Genomic DNA, 14,234 nt, shown 5'->3' with positions numbered 1-14,234 from the left:
GGGATATACAGTATGTGTGTGTGCGCATATGCGCACGCACACACATATATCCCAATGTAAAATAACCTATAATAATAGGTTTTATATATATATATATATATATATATATATATATATATATATATATATGGGCGGCACGGTGGTGTAGTCGTTAGCACTGTCGCCTCACAGCAAGAAGGTCCGGGTTCGAGCCCCGTGGCCGGCAAGGGCCTTTCTGTGCGGAGTTTGCATGTTCTCTCCGTGTCCGCATGGGTTTCCTCCGGGTGTTCCAGTTTCCCCCACAGTCCAAAGACATGCAGGTTAGGCTAACTGGTGACTCTAAATTGACCGTAGGTGTGAATGTGAGTGTGAATGGTTGTCTGTGTCTATGTGTCAGTCCTGTGATGACCTGGCGACTTGTCCAGGGTGTACCCTGTCTTTCGCCCGTAGTCAGCTGGGATAGGCTCCAGCTTGCCTGCGACCCTGTAGAATAGGATAAAGCAGCTAGAGATAATGAGATGAGATGATATATATGCATGCTTTGTCTAACCACAGAAAGATTTTTCATTGGATTTCACATAATACTCCCCTCGTTATATTCAGTTTCACACACAAGGAATAAAATCAGCCTCGGGGGTGCTGTCTGTGCAGTTTACAGCCTGAACTGCAGCAGTCTGTGTATGCTGTGTGTGTAAGTAAGATAGTCATTGTTTGTTTTCACAAAATCCCTCTTCTCTAAACCTCTTAGTGGTGCAGAAACACTTTTCAGGCTCTCTCCCTTATTTTCAAAGTCTGATGCAAACCTCTGCCTCTAAACTGTTTGTTCATAAAACAGCCCATACCAAGGTGTGCTGCTTTATAACTGAATATTTAAGAAAGTGACAAAAAGGCAGCAGTGTTTCAGGAGTCTTCTACTGCAAGAACTGTCTTTCACCAGTCATTCCTGACTCCCTTTGTAAATCTTCTCTCTCTGGAATATAAGCAAATGTTGATCCAAGTCAGCAGAATTATTATGTTTACAATTTACCAAACAAATCTTACCATGTTTAGGGGATAGAGACTGAGTGCTATCTGAATAGATTTATAACTGTATATTGTAGAATGTGTACATACCTTGACATCCAACAGCAGCCTTGACAATTTCCAGGATACAGGTTTTTGGGGGTTTAGTCAAAAGGAAAAATGATGTACACAGAAAGAGACTGTGGGTGTGTTTTTTTTTTGTGTGTGCTGCTTGTTTTCTGTGGGTATAGGTGTTGCTAAATCAAAACTATTAATAATGGGTTGATAGTTTAGTCTACTATAATGTAGGTATGGAACTTTCATATTAATATGCATTGCTGAATGAATAATAAATTGCAAGTACATTATCTAGAGCATAAAAATACATAGGTCTATGGTATGAAGCATGATAATTAAGCTAAGGATATTTGTAAACTTAGCTAGCTATAAAAATAAAAGAAAAATGCTTCACAGTAACACAAGCAAACATCATTATATACTTACTGTATCATTTCTAAATTTGGCTTGAAATGTTTTGTATGCATACCATTATTGAAACTGTCACCTACATAAACTGTTTTTTAATCCCTGGTGTCATGGTAAATTAACCTAAACTTTGCTAACCTACTATGCCCTCCCTCATCATGGCCAAAGTACAAATATTTAACATGTTTAATACAATTCAGATGTCTGTTTTGAACATAAATAGCATCACGATCACTGCTTTGTCTGAATGGTATACTCAGGGGCGCCGCCAGAAATTTTGGGCCCCATGAAAGATTAGAATTTTGGGCCCCCCAACTTTGCCCACCCTCGTCACAATTGCACTATTGTCATTATTTGACTTTTGATAGCCCATGGACCTTGAGTTTGTGACTTTGTTATTACATTTTATGTATTAACCTACCAGGGACTAGATGAAAACTGGTCAGTGACTAATTCTGGTGCATTTACAATCACAAATGAAAATTCAAGATTTTGCCACATGCCTTCTTGTGCCAGGACAATTGGTAGTGAAATGTGTGATGTGACTGCTAATAAATCATAGAAAAAGTTTTCTACCCAGCATCAAAATACCTATGGAAATCCCATGGATTGTAATGTGTTAGGTAGAAAGCTGTGTGTACTGTTCTGCAAAAAAGGGAATATGTTCAAAGCAAAGTGTGTCTAGACAGAAATTTGAGCGTAAGCAGAGTTAGACTATTGGTTGCCCCTCCATGGACCAGGAGTTTTTGACCTTGTTTTCTAATTTATACTTTTATATTGTTTGACCCGTAGATGGCAGTATAAGCCCAGATATAATTCAGGCCAATATAAGCCCATACATAAAAAGAAAAAGGAAATAAAATGGTGAATGATGCAGCAGTTATTATTGAGTTGACTGTAAATAAACATAACCAACATTATTTAACACACTGCTTTGAACTCTTCTTCATTCAAGTGTGCAAAATTGGGCTACTTAGTATGGAGTTCATTCGTTCATGTGTTGACACTTGCATGCATCACTGTATCTGTATGGATTTATAAGATATACATTCTTTATAGGCTACTTCAGTGCCAGAGAGTTCCAGAAAACATCAGTAATCACAATTTCCTGCCTTGATTAATAACTAGGCAACAGTTATTTCATACAACATAATGCACTGCAAGAAATCCACTGAGAGTTTATGCTTTCTTTTAGGCAGCACTCATTTATTGTCAAAGCAAATATTCAAATATCCATGAACAATAAAATATTCAATATTCAAGATAGATTCTTACCAGCAATATCAACCAATCCAAATGAACATTCCACGCACGTAACCATGTCAAACACTTGACTGGTGTCCGTTATTAGCAACACTTTAATCTAACAAACTGTATATGGCGCTCACTCATTAAAAACTTCAATCCTAAAGCATTTATGGGTTGTATTGCTGCTTACCTCCTTCTCCAAAGGGGGGTTCAGTGGTTTGGTAGGGCGGAGGTCCCCCTGAGGCTGAATCTGTGCATATTTAGGGCACCCCATTAGTTATGAAACTGGTTATTAGCACTAGTTATTAGCACCAGCATAACGTAATATTTCATCTTGTTTATCACACAAATCAGTTCAGTTATTAAAATGGAAAAAATGTCACTGTACAAACTGTAAAAATGTTCTCTTGATAGGCTAATCCAACCACGTTCATACTGTTCATTTACCATTCGCTAATATTTTGAACACACATGTGAGCGATAGCTACCTTTCTTTGGGAAAAACTGAGTGACCAGTTGCCTGCCTCTCCGGTCCCTCTCAGCTTTCAGCTGCCTTTCTTTACGTTTTTGACAGCCACTCTTCATATTTAGCGATCATAGACTGTACGCACTCCACTGCTGGCTGGCTGGCTGCTGCACCGCGACACAGCAGCAAGTAGTGTTGCACTGATCAGCACACAGATTTAACGCATCGCGCTTCTACCAGAACTGGACCGTACCATTTCGCAAAAGGGGGAGGGTTAAATGACAATATGTTGAAGAACTCAAGAAATAGACAACCTTGTTCAATTAGCTCATTTTACCAGATGGAATATTGCATTGTTATTATTTCAAAAGTCTTATTAAAATCATTAAAAGCATATTATCAGCCCCTTAAAGGGCCCCATGGCAGTGCTGGGCCCCTAGAATTGTTCTAACCTTTCCCCCCCTGGCGGCGCCCGTGGGTATACTATCAGTGGAAGTGTAAGGGCTTGCACTCACACCATCTCTCATAACTCGTACACACAGCAGACACTAAATAAGTCTAAACTGAATTAAGCATGCACTTGTCTCAGAGGAGAAGTTCTCAAATGCTGATTATTTTAATTCAGTTGTATTACCATTAAAATTTTATTTTTAGCTCTAAAAAGAACTAGATAGAACTCGACGCCAATGGCGTCGATGGGGATGCCTCCGCCCGGTAGACTACCCGCCTTATTAAGTTGTGATTTGGGGATGGACATTTGACCTCACCGTAATCTTGACCTGGTGAAATTACTTGTATTAGCCTTGGAGATATTGTGTTCACAAGGTTTACAGACAGACATTTGACCTCACAGCGACCTTGACCTTAGACCTTTTGATCTCAAAATCTAATCAGTTCATGTTTGTCCCCAAATGCACAAATGGTGAAAGTTTGGTGAAATTTCTTTCAATTGCCTTGGAGATATTGTGTTCACAAGGTTTTCGGACAGACATTTGACCTCACAGTGACCTTGACCTTAGACCTTTTGATCTCAAAATCTAATCAGTTCATGTTTGTCCCAAAGTGCACAAATGGTGAAAGTTTGGTGAAATTCCTTTCATTAGCCTTTGAGATATCGTGTTCACAAGGTTTCGGGACGGACGCACGCACAGATGCACGGACGCACGCACGGACGCACGAACAACCCAAAAACATAATGTCTCCTGCACCTTACGGTGGCGGAGGCATAAAAACAGGCAATGGTCAGGTGAGGCACAAACAGTGTATCAGAGGCAATATCAAAAGGCAAAGTACAACTAGATAGAACTCGATGCCAACGGCGTTGATGGGGATGCCTCTGCCCAGTAGACTACACGCCTTATTAAGTTGTGATTTGGGGATGGATATTTGACCTCACAGTAATCTTGACCTGGTGAAATTACTTGTAGTAGCCTTGGAGATACTGTGTTCACAAGGTTTTCGGACAGACATTTGACCTCACAGTGACCTTGACCTTAGACCTTTTGACCTCAAAATCTAATCAGTTTATCTTTGTCCCCAAATGCACAAATGGTGAAAGTTTGGTGAAATTCCTTTCATCTGCCTTCGAGATATCGCGTTCACAAGGTTTCGGGATGGACACATGCGGACAGACATTTGACCTCACGGTGACCTTGACCTTAGACCTTTTGATCTCAAAATCTAATCAGTTTATCTGTGTCCTCAAATGCACAAATGGTGAAATTTTGGTGAAATTCCTTTCATTTGCCTTGGAGATATTGTGTTCACAAGGTTTTCGGACAGACATTTGACCTCACAGTGACCTTGACCTTAGACCTTTTGATCTCAAAATCTCATCAGTTCATGTTTGTCCCAAAGCGCACAAATGTTGAAAGTTTGGTGAAATTCCTTTCATCTGCCTTGGAGATATCGCGTTCACAAGGTTTCGGGATGGACACATGCGGACAGACATTTGACCTCACGGTGACCTTGACCTTAGACCTTTTGATCTCAAAATCTAATCAGTTTATCTGTGTCCTCAAATGCACAAATGGTGAAATTTTGGTGAAATTCCTTTCATTTGCCTTGGAGATATTGTGTTCACAAGGTTTTCGGACAGACATTTGACCTCACAGTGACCTTGACCTTAGACCTTTTGATCTCAAAATCTCATCAGTTCATGTTTGTCCCAAAGCGCACAAATGTTGAAAGTTTGGTGAAATTCCTTTCATTAGCCTTTGAGATATCGCATTCACAAGGTTTCGGGACGGACGCACGCACGGACGCACGCACGGACGGACAACCCGAAAACATAATGCTTCCTGCACCTTACGGTGGCGGAGGCATAAAAAATGGCTAAAGTCCAAATCTTGGTGAGCTCATAGCTGGTTATGGGCATGGTCAGGTGATACCTGGTCACATATTGCAATTTTTATCGCATTTACTGTACTATACAGCAGCACCAAAAACTGCAGTAGGTTATATTATACCTTTAAAAAAATAGAGTAATTTATTTGTAGAAGACATACTGTGAAAATTATGATATTGGTTTATTCCAGTTAATCCAGAATAGTATTATAACAGGAGCACAGGTGCAAAACATGAACTTTCTCTGTAAGCCTACCTAATATTATCCCCTTTGGACACAAGGAAAAATGCTATGGAATGTCATGTGTACAGCTATACACATTATGTCTGAAGGGGTTAAACAGAAAACACATCATGCACATATCACACACTGTAGCTTGCAAATTAATGATTTGCTGAATATTCAGTACAACTGATACTAAAACAAGAGGGGTTTTGTTGTATTTATTTATTTATTTATTTATTTATCCCAATCCAGACATGTCGTACTATTCACCACCTTTGAAAACACATTCAGAATCCATTCATAGCATTTTCAGAGACTTTTTCAGAAATTCCCTATGCAATCACTGAAACAATCTGATGAACAAAATGAGCATTTTGTGGTTCCATTTCAGAGTGGTACATTTTTCACTTGGTTACTCAAAATGTGTAAATGTATCAGATCATGAAATGAACTTCTTACATCCACAAAATGAAAATTATTAAGTAAAATTAATACTTAATTATATTCAAACATACAGTAAAATGTACTGTATGTGAATTCAGTACACAGTTTCTTTTGAACTTTTCATATAACACAACACTTTGCTTTTATTTGTTTGTTTATTTCTTTGGACAAATTGTCATAAGACATTATTTGGTTTGTTTTGCAATGAAGGTAATTCAGTTCAAGACTGATTCTGTGCACAAAAAAAAAGACTATTCTAGTTAGGGTCACAGTGCATCTGGAGCCCATTTCAGGAGCCCAGGAGGCCATGACCATGGGTTGAGAATGTGTTTATGCATGGAGATGTTCTATGGAAGGCAATTTACTTCAGCCTACATGTTTTCGGGAGATGGGAGGAAAACAGAAAGTATCCCATGCAGGCATGAGGAGAACACGCAAAGCTTCACACAGACAGTAACATACAGTGGTGCTTGAAAGTTTGTGAACTCTTTAGAATTTTCTATATTTCTGCATAAATATGACCTAAAACAACATCAGATTTTCACACAAGTTCTAAAAGTAGATAAAGAGAACCCAGTTAAACAAATGAGACAAAAATATTACACTTGGTCATTTATTTATTGAGGAAAATGATCCAATATTATATATCTGTGAGTGGCAAAAGTATGTGAACCTCGAGGATTAGCAGTTAATTTGAAGGTGAAATCAGAGTCAGGTGTTTTCAATCAATGGGATGACAATCAGGTGTGAGTGGGCACCCTGTTTTATTTAAAGAACAGGGATCTATCAAAGTCTGATCTTCACAACACATGTTTGTGGAAGTGTATCATGGCACGAACAAAGGAGATTTCTGAGGACCTCAGAAAAAGCGTTGTTGATGCTCATCAGGCTGGAAAAGGTTACAAAACCATCTCTAAAGAGTTTGGACTCCACCAATCCACAGTCAGACAGATTGTGTACAAATGGAGGAAATTCAAGACCATTGTTACCCTTCCCAGGAGTGGTTGACCAACAAAGATCACTCCAAGAGCAAGGCATGTAATAGTCGGCGAGGTCACAAAGGACCCCAGGGTAACTTCTAAGCAACTGAAGGCCTCTCTCACACTGGCTAATGTTAATGTTCATGAGTCCACCATCAGGAGAACACTGAACAACAATGGTGTGCATGGCAGGGTTGCAAGGAGAAAGCCACTGCTCTCCAAAAAGAACATTGCTGCTCATCTGCAGTTTGCTAAAGATCATGTGGACAAGCCAGAAGGCTACTGGAAAAATGTTTTGTGGATGGATGAGACCAAAATAGAACTTTTTGGTTTAAATGAGAAGCATTATGTTTGGAGAAAGGAAAACACTGCATTCCAGCATAAGAACCTTATCCCATCTGTGAAACATGGTGGTGGGAGTGTCATGGTTTGAGCCTGTTTTGCTGCATCTGGGCCAGGACGGCTTGCCATCATTGATGGAACAATGAATTCTGAATTATACCAGTGAATTCATCTCATCTCATCTCATTATCTCTAGCCGCTTTATCCTTCTACAGGGTCGCAGGCAAGCTGGAGCCTATCCCAGCTGACTACGGGCGAAAGGCGGGGTACACCCTGGACAAGTCGCCAGGTCATCACAGGGCTGACACATAGACACAGACAACCATTCACACTCACATTCACACCTACGGTCAATTTAGAGTCACCAGTTAACCTAACCTGCATGTCTTTGGACTGTGGGGGAAACCGGAGCACCCGGAGGAAACCCACGCGGACACGGGGAGAACATGCAAACTCCGCACAGAAAGGCCCTCGCCGGCCACAGGGCTCGAACCCGGACCTTCTTGCTGTGAGGCGACAGCGCTAACCACTACACCACCGTGCCGCCCTATACCAGTGAATTCTAAAGGAAAATGTCAGGACATCTGTCCATGAACTGAATCTCAAGAGAAGGTGGGTCATGCAGCAAGACAACGACCCTAAGCACACAAGTCGTTCTACCAAAGAATGGTTAAAGAAGAATAAAGTTAATGGTTTGGAATGGCCAAGTCAAAGTCCTGACCTTAATCCAATCGAAATGTTGTGGAAGGACCTGAAGCGAGCAGTTCATGTGAGGAAACCCACCAACATCCCAGATTTGAAGCTGTTCTGTATGGAGGAATGGGCTAAAATTCCTCCAAGCCGGTGTGCAGGACTGATCAACAGTTGCCGCAAACATTTAGTTGCAGTTATTGCTGCACAAGGGGGTCACACCAGATACTGAAAGCAAAGGTTCACATACTTTTGCCACTCACAGATATGTAATATTGGATCATTTTCCTCAATAAATAAATGACCAAGTATAATATTTTTGTTTCATTTGTTTAACTGGGTTCTCTTTATCTACTTTTAGGACTTGTGTGAAAATCTGATGTTGTTTTAGGTCATATTTATGCAGAAATATAGAAAATTCTAAAGGGTTCACAAACTTTCAAGCACCACTGTAAGCTAAGGATCAAACCAGGACCCTGGCACTGGACCTGAATATGTGTATATGTGTGTGTCTGCACTCACTATACTGTAGGATAACTTACAATAGAGTCTACAATACAGAACCTAAGCTAAGTACAAAGCTAAGCTAATGAACATAACAGATACAGGAGTGTTATTACAAAAGTCGGCCAATTTTATCTATAAAATGTGTCTGGTGTTTAAAAATATAGATATGATAAGAATCTCCTGAGCGGCACGGTGGTGTAGTGGTTAGCACTGTCGCCTCACAGCAAGAAGATTCTGGGTTTGAGCCCAGTGGCCGACACGGGCCTCTGTGTGGAGTTTGCATGTTCTCCCCGTGTCTGTGTGGGTTTCCTCTGGGTGCTCTGGTTTCCCCCACAGTCCAAAGACATGCAGGTTAGGTTAATTGGTGGCTCTAAATTGAACGTAGGTGTGAGTGTGAATGGTTGTTTGTCTCTATGTGTCAGCCCTGCGATGATCTGGTGACTTGTCCAGGGTGCAGAGGTGGAAAGTAACGAATTACATTACTCGCGTTACTGTACTTGAGTAGCTTTTTTGTGTACTTATACTTTTTCAAGTAATTTTTAAAGAGTGTACTTTTACTTAAGTATGTTTTCTTTTAAGTAGTGTACTTCGGTACATTTTACATCACAACCGTTACTGAGTAAAAAAAAAATAAATAAAAAATAAAAAAAGGCTAAAACGGAGAAGGGGAAATGCATGGGCGTCGCCACCATTGAATGTGAAGGGGACATGTCCCCCTCACATTTCATAATTCTTCGTTTGGACCCCCCACATTTAACATAAAATATGAGTTCACCCAGCGCCGTTTCTATTGCTTCGTGAAAGAATCCATTCCACTTGATCGATAAGAGAATACACAGACCACTGAAAATCCACTCCGGGTTTTCCGGGCGTTACCTACAACAGCTCACCGCGCGCGAGTGAAGTGAATCTCAGTGCGAGCAGAGAAATGTTGGTGCAGCTGCTGGAAAGTGGAGGAGGTGACGTCATCCCCATTGCAACCTAACAATGTCTAGCTTTTGCTAAAACCTTATTCTTTTGTTATCTGCTCTCAAAATTAACCCTAGGCCACGTTAAATTAATATTCAGCTAAACAGTGAAATAAGCTTAGCCTAATGGGGTATTCTTGATTGATGATGAATTGTTTGCAGTATTTGCTCCCAGACACAATGGACATAAGGACATTCTTTACAAAGAAGCGGAAAGTCAGTCAGAATTTCCCCACAGGACAGGGTTTTTTTGTCCCAATGGAAATGTTAGTGCAGTTAGCTGGCTAGTCAATGTTAGGAGATGTATCAGCTAGCTTAACGTTAGCTATCATTTCATTCAAACCCAGTAGGCCTGCCTTACTGTAATGCCAAGAATGACGTCAAGTCTGCTCTAATGATATTTATTGATTCCTTGTTTTGTCTGGTCTTTGGCAGTTTTCTGGAAAGTAAGATGGGAAATCAGTGTGTGGGGAAGGAATAGTAGAAAGGAAAGCGATGGAGAGAGATGGATGTTATTCCAGATGGATTGTGAAGGAAAGGGGGATAAAAGTTATGAAGTGGTAGAAATTGTGGTGGCACCAATATAAGAAGGAGTTATATCTATAAATCTATTTGTTATACTGATCTGTAAATGCTACTGTAGTACCACCATTGTATGTAGGTTGACAAAACTGCACTTGTTCATTGTGTGAAGTTCTCTTTTATGTGTCATTGCTTGACCCAGTGTAATTTTGTGTTATGAAGACTGCATGATGCCATGCCATTTTTGTTATGAGTATCGCTAAATCGGAAAAAAGTAAAATGCACCCACTAAAGTCACTGTTGGTGGTGAACAAAATTGCACCTGTTCATTGTGTGAAGTTATTTTTTATGTGTCACCGTTGCTTGACACAGTGTGATTTTGTGTTATGAAGTTTGCATGATGCCATGTCATGCCTGTTCATTGTGTGAGATTATGAATATTCTTATTTTTAAATATACAGTTGAGTGTCACTATTGCTTGGCCCAGTGGCATGTTGTGTTACATCTAAAACTAAATAGAAAACACAAAATAAAAAGTAAAATGCACCCATAAAGTCATTGTTGGTGATAAATTGTGTCACATTCATCTCATTATCTTAGGCGTAGCGGTGGGTTTAAAAACAGGCTGATGAATATATGGACTAGTTGAATGAGGACTTATTGTTGAAAATTAATTAAAATTTTTCTGGCGGAGGACCCCCCCGCCAGTGTGTCCCCCCCACATTAAAAATGCTTCTGACGCCCCTGGGGAAATGCGTTCTGGAAATGAATCACGGGAAGGACAGTTGTCACGCGCGCGAGTCTCACACAGACGATGGCGGACGTGCACCAGCGCTTGGGGGGGGGGGGGGCGCTCAAACCCCTGGGCCACAGCCAATCAGGGGCCTTGTAATATTAATAAAATAATAAACTGTCGGAATCGTGGGCCTACATTAATGTACTGATAGAAATAAGGTTAGAAATAAATGAGCGCACAGTAGCCTGCTGTAAGAGACATGGTGGATGTGGTTCGCGAAACGAACACCCACAACTGGACCAGAATAAAATGTAACAAAATGTAATGTCACGCACGAAAGCGCGCCAAAGACTGCAGACTACTGAGACACAAATTTAGAGACTTTGAAAGATGAAGCGTTCACATGTTAGCGGGGCGCATAAAAGGAAAAAAAGAGAGAGATGCAGGTAATGATAGAATCGTTGCCTAAAGTCACAGACTTTTTTAAGTTAAGGATCACCAATCTGCTCAGAATATCAGCTACTTATCAGTTATCAGCCGTACCAGCAGCTAGGCTATGTGCAGCTAGGCTAGATATGCTATGATCTGTCCAACAGTAAAATAAATCAGTTGTGATTTGAATACGTGTCGTGTGATTTGAGTTATAATCCTGTTAGTATAATAGCATATTTCGATGGGGATAATAAAATGTCTAAAACAGCATCTACTGAAGAAATTGATGAAAAGATTGTAGCCTATAATTTTCACAGTTCGGGCAGCAGACAGTGTAAGCATACTGAGGGGAATAGCAATACAAAGCTAGCGCATATCCACATTTCTCGCTAGCTGTGTTGGGTGTGTTGTTAACCCGTGTGGATTTAAGTGAAATACTTGAGAAGTTCTGTGGTCAAGACAACGTTTTAAGGTAAGGACGCTTGATTATTAATGTTTGCCCGCAGTGGCTTGTTGTTGACGAAAGGCCCACATGATTTTGCCTTATGCAGCTACTGCTAGCGTCATGCTTTGAACTAGGTTAAGCTCATTTGCGCTAAAGGATGGGTTTATTGAAGGACTTTGATGTAGCTAGTTTCTTTTTAAAAAATCGTATGCTCAAAACAGTATGCCCGTGTTCATCATGTTTAACTTTTTTCTTGATGGAGTGCGTGAAATATTGTTGCAAGTGGTATTTCAATGCAGTCATGTCAAAAAGGCAGTTGAATGCACGGTCTTATTCAAGGAGAAGGAAGACTTGCATGATGCTTGAACGTAGATCGGTAAAATAGACCCTAGTAGGACTTGGTTTCGTGTATTTCGGTCTGTAGAGTTATGAGTTTGGCCGCTGTCCATGGTGTTTACGTTTCATGTGGCCGCCGAGCCAAGTACCTTCATCATCATCATCATCATGTTCCCCTGTCAAAAGTTAAACTCTCTAGGGGTGCTTCTGCTGTAGCAGTTGCTCAAAGTTTGATTTGTCCATCATCATATGTCTTATCTGTTGGGTGTCTATGCCCAGCAGATTTTCCCATTTCGTCCATTTGTAACCATTTTTGTCAAACAGGAGCTGCTTTTGCACTTGGTTATTGCCCATCCGGCAAACGTGAGCAATATATTTTAGTTGTTGTACGTAGCAGGATAGTTTTATATCCTGGGTTCCTGTCAGTTTCCGGAGGTCAGCATTGGACATCTTGTAGCTCCAGTCTATATCTTCATTTGTAGTGTTCTTTTGGTCAGGGGCATTCTTTCGTTTATATCCACCTTTAATCATTTTCCTTAGGAAGCCGTGCCACACTACCTCAATTTTGTGAATTTCACTGGATGATAGTTGCCATGCCTGTGTGCTGTACAGGAGACGAGATCGAACGCATGCCACTAGGAACTTTATATGGGTTTTTAGTAGTATTCGGTGGTCGGTTAGAACGTGTTTCAGTTCATTCCATTTCATGAATGCAGCACTTATCCTAGCATGCAGGAAGTGTGAGGATTCATCACAGTTGCTGACATTATAACCAAGATATTTAAAGGTGCGGATGTTTTTAATATTAGTGCCGCCAAGGGAAATGATACTTGGTTTACATTCGATATCCTCATTGACTGTAGCGGCCAAAGTAGAATTCATATAGATGTGAATTACAATTGTCTCACGCTTCTTAAGAATTAATACGTGAAGAATTAGAACAAGAATTAGAACTGTCTCACACTTCTCAAGAATTAGAATTCATTCAGCTATATAAGAACGGTCTCGCGCTTCTCAGGGTAGATCTTGAGAAGCCGTGGAAGCGAACAGTTTTTCTTACCTGACTCTCTGACTCTCTGATATTGACTCACCGACTCTCTGTATCTTAGAACCTTTGTAATAGTTAAACGAGGATTAAAGTTCAACTTTCAAGACGTTTCAAGTGGATTTATTGCAAGGCACACGGACACTGAGAGCGGAAACAGTTACTTTGGGACAGAGACTTCGTCAGCGTAAGCTATAGCACTTTTCTCAAGGTCTCACTACGAACGAGCCTCTACAATAGTAAGAAAAACTCGCTTGACATCGGATTACAAAACGCTGGAGAGGTTCGCTGAAACTGGAAAGAAGATTCATCGAGGGATTTACCGAGGGACTTCTGAACTAGCGCGATCGCGCGCTACACTCGTGGCTGGTGATTGACAAAGTGGACGTGGCTGCAACATGACTGTTGCAAGTGGAATCGGAACAAAAAAACGGACCGATGTTCAAAGCAACCATGACGGATGAAGAAGAAAAGCCGGTAAGCCTTCCGAGGGAAAAACGTCAGCGTAAACCAACACAACGGTCATTGGAAAATAGTCTGCAGACAAGAATTGACTCCAGAAGAGCAAAGCTAAAGAAACTGACTGAGAAAAAAAACGAATTGCGTGGTTTAATGGATAATGATGCAAATGTGGAAAATATAAAAAAGAAAGTGTTAACCAAGTATGAAGAGCTGATAGGAGAATTCAGTAAGATAAATGCTGAGGTCAAAGACTTGTTCAGTCAACTTGGATGCATAAAGAATATGAATGCAGATCAAAGTTGGTTTCAGCCAAGATATGATGAGCAATGCAATTTTGCGCAAGAGGTTAGATCATGGATACAAGAGGCAACGCTTCGCATAGAAGAGTCTGAAAGAGTGAACAATGAGGTAAATCCTGAAGATAGCGTTTCAGTCGCATCCAGAAAGAGTAAAAAAGCCAAGTCTGTCTCTTCTGCTTCTGTAGTATCATCAATTCGCGCTGAGCGCGTAAAAGTTGAAATGGAGAAAGCCGCTTTGTTAACCAAGACAGCTGCGTTGAAACAGAAAAGGGC

This window comes from Neoarius graeffei, chromosome 10 (genome assembly GCF_027579695.1).
Source record: "Neoarius graeffei isolate fNeoGra1 chromosome 10, fNeoGra1.pri, whole genome shotgun sequence".
NCBI lineage: Eukaryota > Metazoa > Chordata > Actinopteri > Siluriformes > Ariidae > Neoarius > Neoarius graeffei.
The sequence above is the reverse complement of the archived record's forward strand: the minus strand, read 5'-3'. Positions refer to the sequence as shown.